Raw genomic sequence first — 12,948 nt, 5'->3', positions numbered from 1 at the left:
CTTTTCAATTTGACTTTCAGGCTCACAGGAAGTTGCAAAGATGGTTCAGAGTGCAGCCTGGCTCTGTTCCCATCAATGCCACAGGTCACACGACTAGGGTACAGTAACAAAGTCAGGACATCTGTATGCACACGGCGTGTGCAGATGTGTGTAAGCAGCATGGCAGTCAGGATGCAGGGCTGTCCCCTGTCACAAAGACCTCACTTCTGTCACTGTCTGCTTACCTCCACCCCAAGCTCGTTAGAAGTTCCTGTTTTCCCAGTGCTGTGTAAGGGGATTTGAGACCTGCCTCTTTCATTTCCCAGAACACCTTTGACATTCATCCTTGCTGTTGCGTGTCAGCAGTCTGGTCCTTTTTCATGGCTGAGTGGTGTCCCACTGTTGAATACTTCACCCATTGAATACTTCACCCATTAACGGGCATTGCAGTTATTTCCAGTTTAGGGCACTGCTAGGGCAGCTGCTCTGAACACTCTGCAAGGTCCTTGTGTAAAAACAGCTTAAAATCCTGGGGGATGGGGCTTCCTGGGTTGTCTAGTACTTAAGATTCCGAGCTTCCACTGCAGGGGATGCAGGTTTGATCCCTGGTTGGGAAACTGAAATCCTGTTTGGCCAGCCAAAAAAAAAAAAAAATTCCTGGGCAATAAATATCCAGAGAGTCAATTGCTGGGTGGAGTGTGAGCTCATGCTTATTTATTTATTTTAAAGAAACTGCCAAATTGTTTTCCCATGTGGCTTTAAAACTTTCCATTCACATAATTAATGTAAGGGAGATCCAATTCCTCTACATCTTCATCAAGATATGATCGCCAATATATTTTCTATAGCTGTTGATATACTTGGAGAGATATCTCCTTGTGGTCTCAGTTTGCATTCCTTCTTGCCTGCTGATGCTGAACATATTTTCATACACTTATTTGCACCTGTGTATTTTCTATGCTGAAATGTCTGTTCATATCTTTTGCCCATTTTCTAATTATTGGCAAAGATATAAAAGCAATTCAGTAAAAGAAAGAGTCTTCTAAACAAATGGTGCTTGAGCAATTGATACATATATCTATATATATCTCTAATATATATTGGGTCTTTTCAACCCAGGGATTAAACCCAGGTCTCCTGCATTGCAGGTGAATTCTTTACCAGTTGAGCCACCAGGGAAGCCCAAGGATACTAGAGTGGGTAGCCTATCCCTTTCTCCAGGGAATCTTCATGACCAAGGAATCAAACTGGGGTCTCCTGTGCTGCAGGCAGATTCTTTACCAGCTGAACTACCAAGGAAGTCCATACTATCTCTAATATATCATAAATAAAACTCCAATATATAATAAATAAAACTCTAATTTATCTGTGTATATTTAATTAAAAAGTTAAATGCAAACTAATCCTTACACTTTATACAAAAATTAAGTCTAAATGGTTCCCAGATATAAACTTAAAACATAGGAAAAAGTCTTGAGGTCCTCAGGCATGGTGAAATGTTCTTAGACATAGCACCAAAAGCATGAGGCATAAAACAAAACAAAAAATAATGAACTGCAGATCATCAAAATGAAAATATTTGCCCTGCTAGTTGAGTTTTACATTTTTCTTTTTACCTGCCACACTGAATTGCTAAGTCATTTGAGGAGAAATTTTATGCCTATTTATATTAAGTGTGTCTGTCATAGGTGCCAGAAAATAATTAATTGTGATTGAACCAGCAAATGCTTCTGTATATTAGAATATTTAGCATATGTTCAGGAATTAATGCTTATTGAATATTTATATAGTGATGAGCTAAATCTGCACTGTGGAAATTCTCCAGCACTCAACAAGTATATAATGAGTAATCATAATATTAACATATTCACCAACCTAAAGGGCTGAGCTTCCCTGGTGGCTCAGATGGTAAAGAATCCTTCTGCAATGCGTGAGACCTGGGTTCGATCCCCTTGGGAAGATCCCCTGGAGGAGTGCATGGCAACCCACTCCAGTATCCTTGCCTGGAAAATCCCCATGAACAGAGGAGCCTGGTAGGCTACTGGGGTTGAAAAGAGTGGAGTTAGAAAGAGTCAGACAGTACTGAGCAGCTAAGCACAGCAAAAGATGGATACTCAGAAGGAAAGAATAAAGGTTAGTTCACTTTCCAAAAAAAGTAAACAGTGTTCAAAGGGACAGTCTTTACCGACATAGAAAAAATATGCCAAGAAATCAAAATTAAAATTATTAGGGAAGGAAAAAGATGAGCGGGGGTCAGAGAGGGCCCAACAGAAGCTTAGGGGGAAGAGAAGAAAGACATTGAGAAACTAGAGAGAAGGTGCTGGTCTTTGAGGACTAACCCTGGTCACTCCTTTTATACAGACGGTGACAGTCATATTCTATCAACTAGGAATCAGTAAAACAAAGTCTAAACTGAAAGCATGGACATGATATGGACTCAGTGAAATAATTCAAAATATATTTTCAAACATTTTACAGGGCAAAAACTCCATTAACAATTCCCTGTTCCTTCCTTGATTATTTTTATTTTTCTGAAGGAGACAAGATGCCCTCCTCTTTCTAAACTCTGAGCCTACCATTCTTTCTGCTTCTCTTCACTTTCCTTGGAAAATAAAACTTCAGAACAGGAGGAAGCTCATCTAGAACTCAGAGAATATACTTCTGATGAGCCAGTCCTCCATGAAGAAAAGAGAATACTAGAAAAATGGTCAAAATACACTTATTCAGAACACTAGAAATTAACCAAAATCTTGCACACAAGCACCCAAAAGTGTTAAGAAAGAAAAAAATGCATCCTGTGAAGACCACAAGGTTTGTGGGATTTAACCTTGTCCTGTGCCCAGTGCCATGGCATATATGAATCGCAACAGCCTTTTAATGTTATTCTATCTGAAAGAAGCCAAACAAAGGAAATCACATGTTGTCTGATTCTATTAATAACTTGGTAAGTAGTTGACCCACATGTTGCGAAAGATTGAGAGCAGGAGGAGAAGGGGGCAGCAGAGGATGAAATGGTTAGATGGCATTACAGACTCAGTGGACATGAGTCTGAGCAAGCTCCAGGAGATGGTGAAGGACAGGGAAACCAGGCATGCCCTACTGCATGGGATCACAAAGAGTCAGACAGGGCTTAGTGGCTAAACTACAAGTAGTCATCAGAGTTTTGGGAAATGGGTAATTTGGTAGGGATGTTAATGGGTTAGAATTTCTTTCTGTGGTGATGAAAATATTTTGGAATTTGACAGTGGTCATGATTACACAACTCTGTGCATAAATTTAAAAAGCCAGTGTGTCATACGTTTCAGAAGGGTGATTTCTGTAGTCTTTAAATTATGCTAAATAAATCTGTTGTTTAAAAAATGACCTTCATAATACTTAAAAGCAAATATATGTGTGAAATCAAGCTAACAATTGTTTAACTAACATAAATGTACACAATTGTTAAAATATCACCTATTTTATTAGCAAGGCTGTTTATTGCTTGCCATTAAAAGTCTGCACAGTAGCATTTATGTGGTAGTAAGTTAGGAGTTAGGTTGCTATATATATAATAAACAGAGACAATGAAAAATTTATAAAAAATGTTCTGTATGGTTTATAGCAAAATAAAAAGTAATATCACTGGATATAGCTGTTAAGTTTATCACTAAGCTTGCAAAATAAGTTCTGTGAACTGTATATCTGTCTGTGAGGGGTGAGTTTATGCTCAATTCAATGATCTTCATACATGACAAAAATGTCCATCCATGTAGCACAGTGGTAAAGAATTTGCTTGCAAAGCAGAAGACGCAGCCTCCATCCCTGGGTTGGGAAGATCCTCTGGAGAAGGAATAGGCAATCCATTCCAGTATTTTTGTCTTAAAAATCCCATGGACAGAGGAGCCTGGTGTACTTCAGTCAATGGGATCACAAAGAACTGGACACGACTTAGTGGCTGAACAAGAAGACAATTTTAGGGTAACAGAATTGACTGCTTCAAAAATCTGATGTGTGTTTGGAGTTAAAGATGGAATATTGAAAGTTTAAGTTAAAACTTTTCCAATTCTTATATTAAAATCACCGCCAATAATATCAAATATAATTTTTTATTTCAGTTTATTTTAGAAAACTTCATTAATATTTTCAAACATAAACTTAGACAACATATTCCATTTCAATGTAAAGTTAACTTATACGGAAAACTTTAAAATTTTATTTTATATATCTTTATGAAAGTGAAAGTGTTAGATGATCAGTTGTATCTAAGTCTTTGCAACTCCATGAACGGTAGCCCTTCAGGCTCCTCTGTCCATGGAATTCTCCAGGCAAGACTATTAGAGTGGGTTGCCATTTCCTTCTCCAGGGTATCTTCCTGACCCAGGGATTTGACCTGGATTTCACACATTGCAGGCAGATTCTTTACCCTCTGAGCCAGGGAAGTCCCTATATATCTTTATATATAACTGTTAAAATAACAAAATTCTAGTTGCATGTTAAATGTTTTTCATAATTGCTTTTTTCATGAGAAAACTTCTTGTGAGTGAAAGAAAAATAGCTTGCAATGGTAACTTTGGGCTTTTCATTGTTCTTTTCTGCCATCTTCAATATATTTATTTTATCCACTCTGAACAAACTTATCTCTGCATTTAATAAAAAGGCTGTTTCTAGAAGTATTTTTATTTGTTTGTTAGTTTATCTGTGTCTTTTATAGAAGAAATAAAACAGGGTATTTTTTCTGACCTCATTACCAAAAACAGTTGATAATTATATGAGCAATTGAAAAAATGATCTTGTAGACACTGTTGATCAATAATAACTCTTCATGTTAACGACTGGAAAGCTCATAGCAAAATCAGTGGAATGGGAAAAATGAGTGCATATACTTATACGAAGAAAGGAAAAAATCTTTGGGGTCATTGACTGGGTAATGTAATTGATTAGGCCTATGATTAGAAATTCAACATCCAAAAAACAAAGATTATGGTATCCGGTCCCATCTCTTCATGGCAAACAGATGGGGAAACAATGGAAACAGTGAGAGACTTTATTTTCTTGGGCCCCATCACAGCAGATGGTGACTACAGTTGTGAAATTTAAAGACACTTGCTCTTTGGAAGAAAAATTATGATCAATCTAGATAGCATATTAAAAAGCAGAGACATGACTTGGCTGACAAAGATCTATCTTGTCAAAGCAATGGTTTTCCCTGTAGTCATGCATTTGAGAAGGAAATGGCAACCCACTCCAATGTTCTTGCCTGAAGGATCCCAGGGACAGAGGAGCCTAATGGGCTGCAGTCTGTGGGGTCGCACAGAATCAGACACGACTGAAGCAACTTAGCAGCATCAGTAGCAGCAGTAGTCATGTATGGATGTGAGAGTTGGACTATAAAGAAAGCTGAGCACCAAAGAATCGGTGCTTTTGAACTGTGGTGTTGGCGAAGTCTCTTGTGAGTACCTTGGACTGCAAGGAGATCCCACCTGTCCATCCTAAAGGAGATCAGTCCTGAATCTTCATTGGAAGGACTGATGCTGAAGCTGAAATTCCAATACTTTGGCCACCTGATGCAAAAAGGCAACTCATTGGAAAAGACTCTGATGCTGGGAAAGATTGAAGGTGGAAAGAGAAGGGAACGACAGAGGTTGGGATGGTTGGATGGCATTACCGACTCATTGGACATGAGTCTGAGCAAGCTTTGGGAGTTGGTGATGGACAGGGAGGCCTGGTGTGCTGCAGTCCATAGGGTCACAAAGAGTTGGACACGACTGAGTGACTGAACTGAACTGATGATTAGAACATAAATAAAAATAAGTAGAATTTAGACATGGTTTTTAGGAAAAAAAAAAGTTTAAACTTCACTTTTGGGTAAAGAAAGCATAGATAATTAACCTTTTTATTTACAAATGATAGATACATGTTTCCTTATAATAAATCTAAAGAATCATCTCAACTCTTCATATCATCAAAATTTTAAAAATGGAGGATTTCGGGTTTGATCCCTGATCCAGAAATATCCCACATGCCTCAGACAGAGCCACTAACCCCAGGAGTTGCTACTACTGAACCCACGACCTGCAATTGCTGAATGCTGTGTGCCCGAGAGCCTGTGCTTCACAACAAGAGAAGGCACGGCAATGAGAAGAACATATACCACAACTAGAGAGTAGCCCCCAGGTGCAACAACTAGAGAAAAGCCTGCACAGCCAGAAATTTAAATGAATAAAAATTTAAAAATGGGTTTCTAATTTGTATGATGCATAAACTAAGGAATCAAAATAGGTTTGACTTGGTCAGGCTGAAAAAGTGAGCAGTAGAATTTGGAGATCTTACATACTAATATTTCAGATGGGTAGAAAATTAGAACATACTAATGATTAAGCTATCTTCATCAGAAAAGACATGAACTGAATCTAAATTATAGAAATTAAATGAAAAGAAGCAATAATTCTACACAAACTCATAATAACTCACACCCACAGAATTAAACAGTAATTCTCAAAATTTTTCACTTAAATGTTGCCATAATAACATTAGGAATTCCAAAAATTTAGATTGGAACATACCATCTGCTGAAAATATTAATGTCTGAACAAGTACAGCTGTGAGCTCAATTAGTCACACAGTCATTAAAATGAAGCGTGCATAAAAAATGTACCCTTTCACGAATAAAAGCTAGTCTACTTAATTCACAGCAATGTTCTCTGCTGTGGATGCCGTTGTCCTAAGAGAAGGAGATGACCAAAAAATTGCCTGAGTCCAAGCATGCAGGCGGCAAGTATCACCCCAAAACTGCTTTCTCTGGCTATTTTCTTGAGAATCTTGAAAACCACAGCCTTCTGCCCAGAAGCTGCATGGAAGTACACTTCATCTAAATATTGCTTCACAGAAACAAGGAAACATCTGTAAAATTAATAAGGCAGAGCAGACCTCTTGCTTCTGTTGACTTTTAAGATGTTCTATTTCCTTATAAACCTTTTAGATCTCACAAATATTCTGGTAAATATGAAACACTGAAAAAAGCTTGTTAATGGAAATTGCTTTTATCTGTTTCTCAGAGATCAGATCGGGTTGCTGAAGTTGAGTGCATACATGAGTTTGAAGTATATTTGAGTGTGTCGTTCAATGAGAGCAACTTCAAAGAGTCTTCACACTTGTTTCAGGTGCTATCATAGTGTTAAATATTTCTTTCCCTTGAAAAAAGGTGTTTGTTGAGCTTGACATATTAAAAAAGTATTGCTGAGAATCCCTTCTTTGTGTTTTTTATATTTAGAATTGAATCATACTTGAATGATGTTTTGATAGCATCTATCCTCAATGAAATGAATAAGTTATTTCTTACTGCTCACATTTATTAAAATTTTATAATGCTGAAGGGTTACAAATAACAGCTTGTCATAAGCAACTTTTATAAAATTTGTGTAGGGTGGCAACTATTCATGTGAAGGAGGTTATATTAGAAAAAGTGATATGAAGGATTCTATGTCCTCATTCCCACATTTCATTCTTAATTTTTAATTAGCATAGAGTATGCATTAAATTACTATTATGCATCAAGCATTATTCTTACACAGAGGATATGTTGATGAATAGGAAGCAGCCCCAGTATTCAAGCATTCGTCATCTCTGTGGGTATCGATAAATGGGAATGACAATTATATTCTATAATCTTCTGAGACATTTCAGACACTATTCTGGAAAGACAAAAACAGGGCACATAAAGGAAATTTGGCTGGAGTTTCAGGGTAGGAAGGTCAGAAGAGACAGACTCTTTGCTATTCGCAAGAGCAGAATTAATTCTAAAGGAGGAGGAAGGTATGGGGGTTGGGTGGAGCATCCAGGGAAAGAAGATTAAGTTAAAGCCCTGTATAAACAGATTTGACACTGTTTGGCTTCTGCTATAGTTCTGTGTGATCCACACTGTACGTGGAAGAAGTGAGGAAGTGGGAGGATCCAGGGCATACTCTTTCCTTTGTGTCATATTAACGGATTGAAATTTCCAGTTAAGTTGCAGGAGATTTTTGTTAAGTATGGAGTAGGTGACATAGTCAGCTCTCTGTTTCTTAAGGGACTCCATGGCTGAATCACAGCGGATGTTTAGAACAGGTAGGTCAAACTCCTAGCCCCGAGACCAAACAGGAAGGAGGTAAGTATTCTCCATAGGTGGTGGGAGCCTGAATGTGGTGACTGATAGGAATTACAACAGATGGTCCTTGACTCGGCCCCGCCATGTATATTGGATCACTTAATTTGCAATGTCATTCGTTTTCAGTTCAATTCAGTTGTTTAGTCGTGTCTGACTCTTTGAGACCACATGGACTGCAGCATGCCAGGCTTCCCTGTCCATCACCAACTCCCAACTCATGTCCATCATGTCAGTGTTGGTCCAACCATCTCATCCTCTGTCACCCTCTTCTTCTCTTGCCTTCAATCTTTCCCAGCATCAGAGTCTTTTCCAGTGAGACAGCTCTTTACATCAGGTGGCCAAAGTATTGGAGTTTCAGCTTTGGCATCAGTCCTTCCAATGAATATTCAGGACTGATTTCCTTTTGGATTGACTTGTTTGATCTTGCAGTCCAAGGGACTCTCAATAATCTTCTCCAACACCGCAGCTCAAAAGCATCAATTCTTCATTCCCTTTAATTCTGAACAAAGCTTCACTTTTAATTAGTACTTCTATTGAAATCATTTAGCAGTAAGCTTTTTCATTAAGCCCCTTCTGTGTTCCAGGCTCAGCTCAGTGGTGAAGATAGACAGCTAAGCTCTGTAGCCACGGTCATGGCCTTTGTAGAAACTAAGGCTTGAGAGTGATGGTAATTTCAGCCAGAGCAGTAAAGGTGGCCAAGTGCTGTGAATGTGTCAGAAAAATTCAGCTTAAAAAATTTATTTATTTATTTATTTATTTTTGATGGTACTGGCTCTTTATTGCTGTGCAGGTTACTCTCTGTAGCTTTGATGTGCAGACCTCTCACTATGTTGGCATATCTTGTTGTGGAGCAGTAGCCATGGCCCCCTGGCTCTAGAGCACAGACTCAGCAGTTGTGATGCTTGGGCTTAGTTGCTCCACAACATGCGGGATCTTCTTGGATCAGATATATATGTAAAGTTCATCTAAGAGGAATTGTGCTTGTTTTTGGTGGTGGGAGACTTAATATGGTATCTATTTGGAGGTTTTGTGTTCTTTTTGATTGGTTTAATTATTTACGATGAACAAGTATTAATTTTCCAGCAACTTTTTTTCAAAAAACGATAAAATGAGAGCAAATCATTAAGAAACTAAAATAACATAGATATCAGAATTGTTTCAAAACTATTTCTACAATTGTTCACTCTTTGGCACTGTAATTACCTGAAAGAAAACTGGAGTCTCTTATGACACAGAAATGAGCAGCTTCTCAGTTATGAATGACCAGAGAGTGATGTCCCATCAGACCAGTCTTCTTAGTATAGATTCAGCTCTTAATGGACCATTGTGAAGCCATAACTCTGACGGCTTCACAATGGTGAAGCCATTCACAACTCTAGTCTTGCTTTCAGTAATTCTGGTTGCTGAAACAATTGGACAAATATCATCTTTATTCCATCTCTAGGGCCTTTAGGGGCCAGATAACTAATCTTCATAAACATTAATACTTGTTACTAAAAGCTGCTCAAAAGCCAATAAACAGTACAGGTTGGTGGAAAGGAAAGTTTTCTTTATTTTGGATGATGGCAACCGGTGGGGAGTGTAGACTCCTGTCCAAAGGAGTCCTCCCCTCTCACCCTTGACAATCGGGGGCAGGGGCTTCATAGATGGAGGCAGGAGGCTACAAGCAGAAACAGCAGTCAGCTCTAACAATTATCTTAAAATTGGCCATCAGTGGTCTGACCAACATTGTCTTGATTGCTTTAGGTGCAGTTAATCTTCAGTTCTAGGGTCAGTTGGTTTCCATTTCCCTGAGGCCATTTCTTGAAACTGTAGCAGCGTATGTCAGTCTGGTCATCTTGTAGTTAACTTCTTCCACTTGGTGGGGGTTTCAGTATCTAGAAGACAGTTCATAGGATACGGCTCAGAATATGATCTATAACCCTTGAGAAGAAACTAAATAAAGGTCCTTGACTGTGCTTAATGACTACATTATTATTATTTGATCTCCTTTGACCGTTTTCCTTTGTTCCTGCATGTTCTCACTTCTCTGATTAAACTTATTCTTTGCCTAAAGTTTTTCCACAGATGAAAGGCAGGCAAAAGACATGGAGGGAAGGACCATAGGGTTCTGCTCCATTTCATACTGGTGGGCCAGAAATTGTGTCCTTAGGGTTATGCACCCAAGGTAAGCAGCTCACCACTGCCCCTGTTCATGGCAGCTAAGTCTTCTAAGGACATGCTCTAAACATCTGTGAACTCTACAAATCAAACCCAGGAAGTGAAAACACAGATGTAGTAAAAAGCATGTTTTTATTTTCCTGTATGCGTCATTAAAAAAGGTACAGTTTTATTAGTAGTACATTAATGAACTTAAAGAACAAAGTGACAATTTGTTGTCACAGGTATTAATTTACATTTTACAAACATCCACCAAAACAATTAAAAATGAAATAAATATATTTACATTTCATACTTCTGGTATTCTCATTGCATTTTAATATGTATAAAATATATAACATTTATAGTATTCTATTCATCTTTAAAAGCAACTTCAAATGTGCAAAGAAGTGAATTATAATTTTAAAGTATTAGGCAATAAAAGTAAATCATAAACAAGAGTTTTAGAGGAATGAATAAAGTAATTCCTTATGGAGAGTCATCAGGACAGCAGTGTTAAGCATGTGTTAATATTATAGAACATTAACACTTACCTTAAAGAGCTACGCACAAGATCTTCCTTGTGCTTTTAAAGCTTCTCCACATTGCTGATTTCTAGCAGTAATTCTACATCTGTGTTAGGATGAATACTTTTTCACAGTAATAAATCAAGCATTTCTCAAACCCAGCATTCCATGTAAACAAAGTTTATGACAAGTTTTGTTTTTGAAAATGAGGGAAACCTCTAACTTTAATGTTCCCAAAGGAAAGTCTCTCTGCTGACATAGTAAATATGGGGTTGGCATTTATTTTCAAAGACTTGTTTCTTCTTGCTGAATGGGTTTTGTGATCAAAGGCTTTAAAACTCTAGGTTGGTGCATGCCTGAAAAATGGGCAAGAATGACACTCTTATTATTTTCCCTTAAAAATAGTGTTGGATGGTAAATGCTGGGGTACACATTACACTTACATTATCTATTAAAGTAGCTTTGAAATAAATACTTGTTGCAATATAACAAATTACAAATGTCCCTGCTTTAATATACTTCAGCTTAAATGAACTGTGATTCTTTATCAGGCAATATACATTGTTATAGTAGTTAGCAAAGAGGTCAAATGATATTTGAACTCCTTTCTCTGACCCAAGTATATATAATGTAATGTTGCCTTTGAGCTTATACAATGTATACCATCATGAACTTTAGCATGTATTTATATACATACATATGTATACATATACGTATATATATATGTATATTGTGTATGTACACACACACACACATACACACATATACCAAGGCACTGGAGAGATTAACACATAATTAAGCATTCTGCTATTAAAATGGCTCTAGTATAAACTAGGATTTAAGGAGAAAATCTCATGCATCTAAACCTAAATTACATGAGAAGTAGAGATTAATCTGAATATTTTTGTTTATTTCTAAGCTTTCTCATTCAAGTAGTCCAAGTTATAACAAATTTCAGTGTCTAATCATTGCACAGTGAAAAAATATGTTAAATGTTATTTGCTAACTGAGGAAAATCAAAGTAATATTTTTGTAATAGGTGGCTTCTCTACTAGTCATGTTAAGTAGCAATTTAGGCCTGTGGATTTTGTTTTTCAGTAGTATCAAAAATAAACTCAACATGGTTTTATCATAAATTTTAATTTAGCCTATAATTTACAATGTAAATTTAAAGTATATTAATATATTTATTTGAAATATATTCTTCTATAGAATTTGTGATTAGCATTTTATTATATATACATGTGTGTGTGTGTGCGCGTGTCATACAAGGAGACATATCTCATTGTGCGCCTTTTCCTTTACATACACATAAGCACAGCCTAGAAGAGCTTTATGACATACAAAAAGGGTATTTAATTAAATTGCTTTTTTTTGTATTTTTTTGAATGGAGTTTTTACAAAATCTGACATTTTTAAATGATTATGTTATACTTGTAGAAAGCTTCAAAACTTTCTCTTTCTTTAGGTTGAGTAGCCCATTTCTTATTGCCTGCGGCCCGACTGATCATCACATTATGGACACACGGACGTCACCCCAATATGGGGCAGGCTAACACACACTCAAGGTGGTGACAGAGGTCTTGTGGTGAGCTGGCTGCTCTGCTCAGATCCTGATGCAGGGGCCCATCTCTCCACACCCCGCCCCCTTGGGCTGGTGGCCTCCTGAAGTCTGTCTTTGGTGGCTTCTGATTTTAGAATGACTGTTGTATCTGATCAAAAAACAGTGAGCCATAATGCCATAGTCATATCCCCATTATGCTATGTTAGTCGCTCAGTTATATCTGACTTTTTTGCAACCCTCTGGGCTATATAGCCTGCCCGGCTCCTCTGTCCATGGAATTCTCCCAGCAAGAATACTGGTTGCCATTCCTTTCTCCAGGGGATCTTCCTGATCCAGGGATGGAACACTGCAGGCAGATTCTTACCTCCTGAGCCACCATATTCCTGTTATGAAAATGTATTCAGTTAGATGGTCAAAATAAACTATGTTAGAACTGTATTTTGTCCAGTTTGCCCTAGTTCTTTTTAAAAGGACACCTAGATCAAACTGAGCACTTACTCAGCTACAGTCCTGAAACTTCACTTCTTTTCAATTTAATGTGCTTAAGAGTTGGTCAGATACAGAGTGAATTAATAATTTATAATGATTATGGAAATAGCTTAATGTTCATTTTTAAT

This window comes from Ovis canadensis, chromosome 9 (genome assembly GCF_042477335.2).
Source record: "Ovis canadensis isolate MfBH-ARS-UI-01 breed Bighorn chromosome 9, ARS-UI_OviCan_v2, whole genome shotgun sequence".
In the NCBI taxonomy this organism is placed as follows: Eukaryota; Metazoa; Chordata; class Mammalia; order Artiodactyla; family Bovidae; genus Ovis; species Ovis canadensis.
This window is presented reverse-complemented; position numbering follows the sequence as displayed.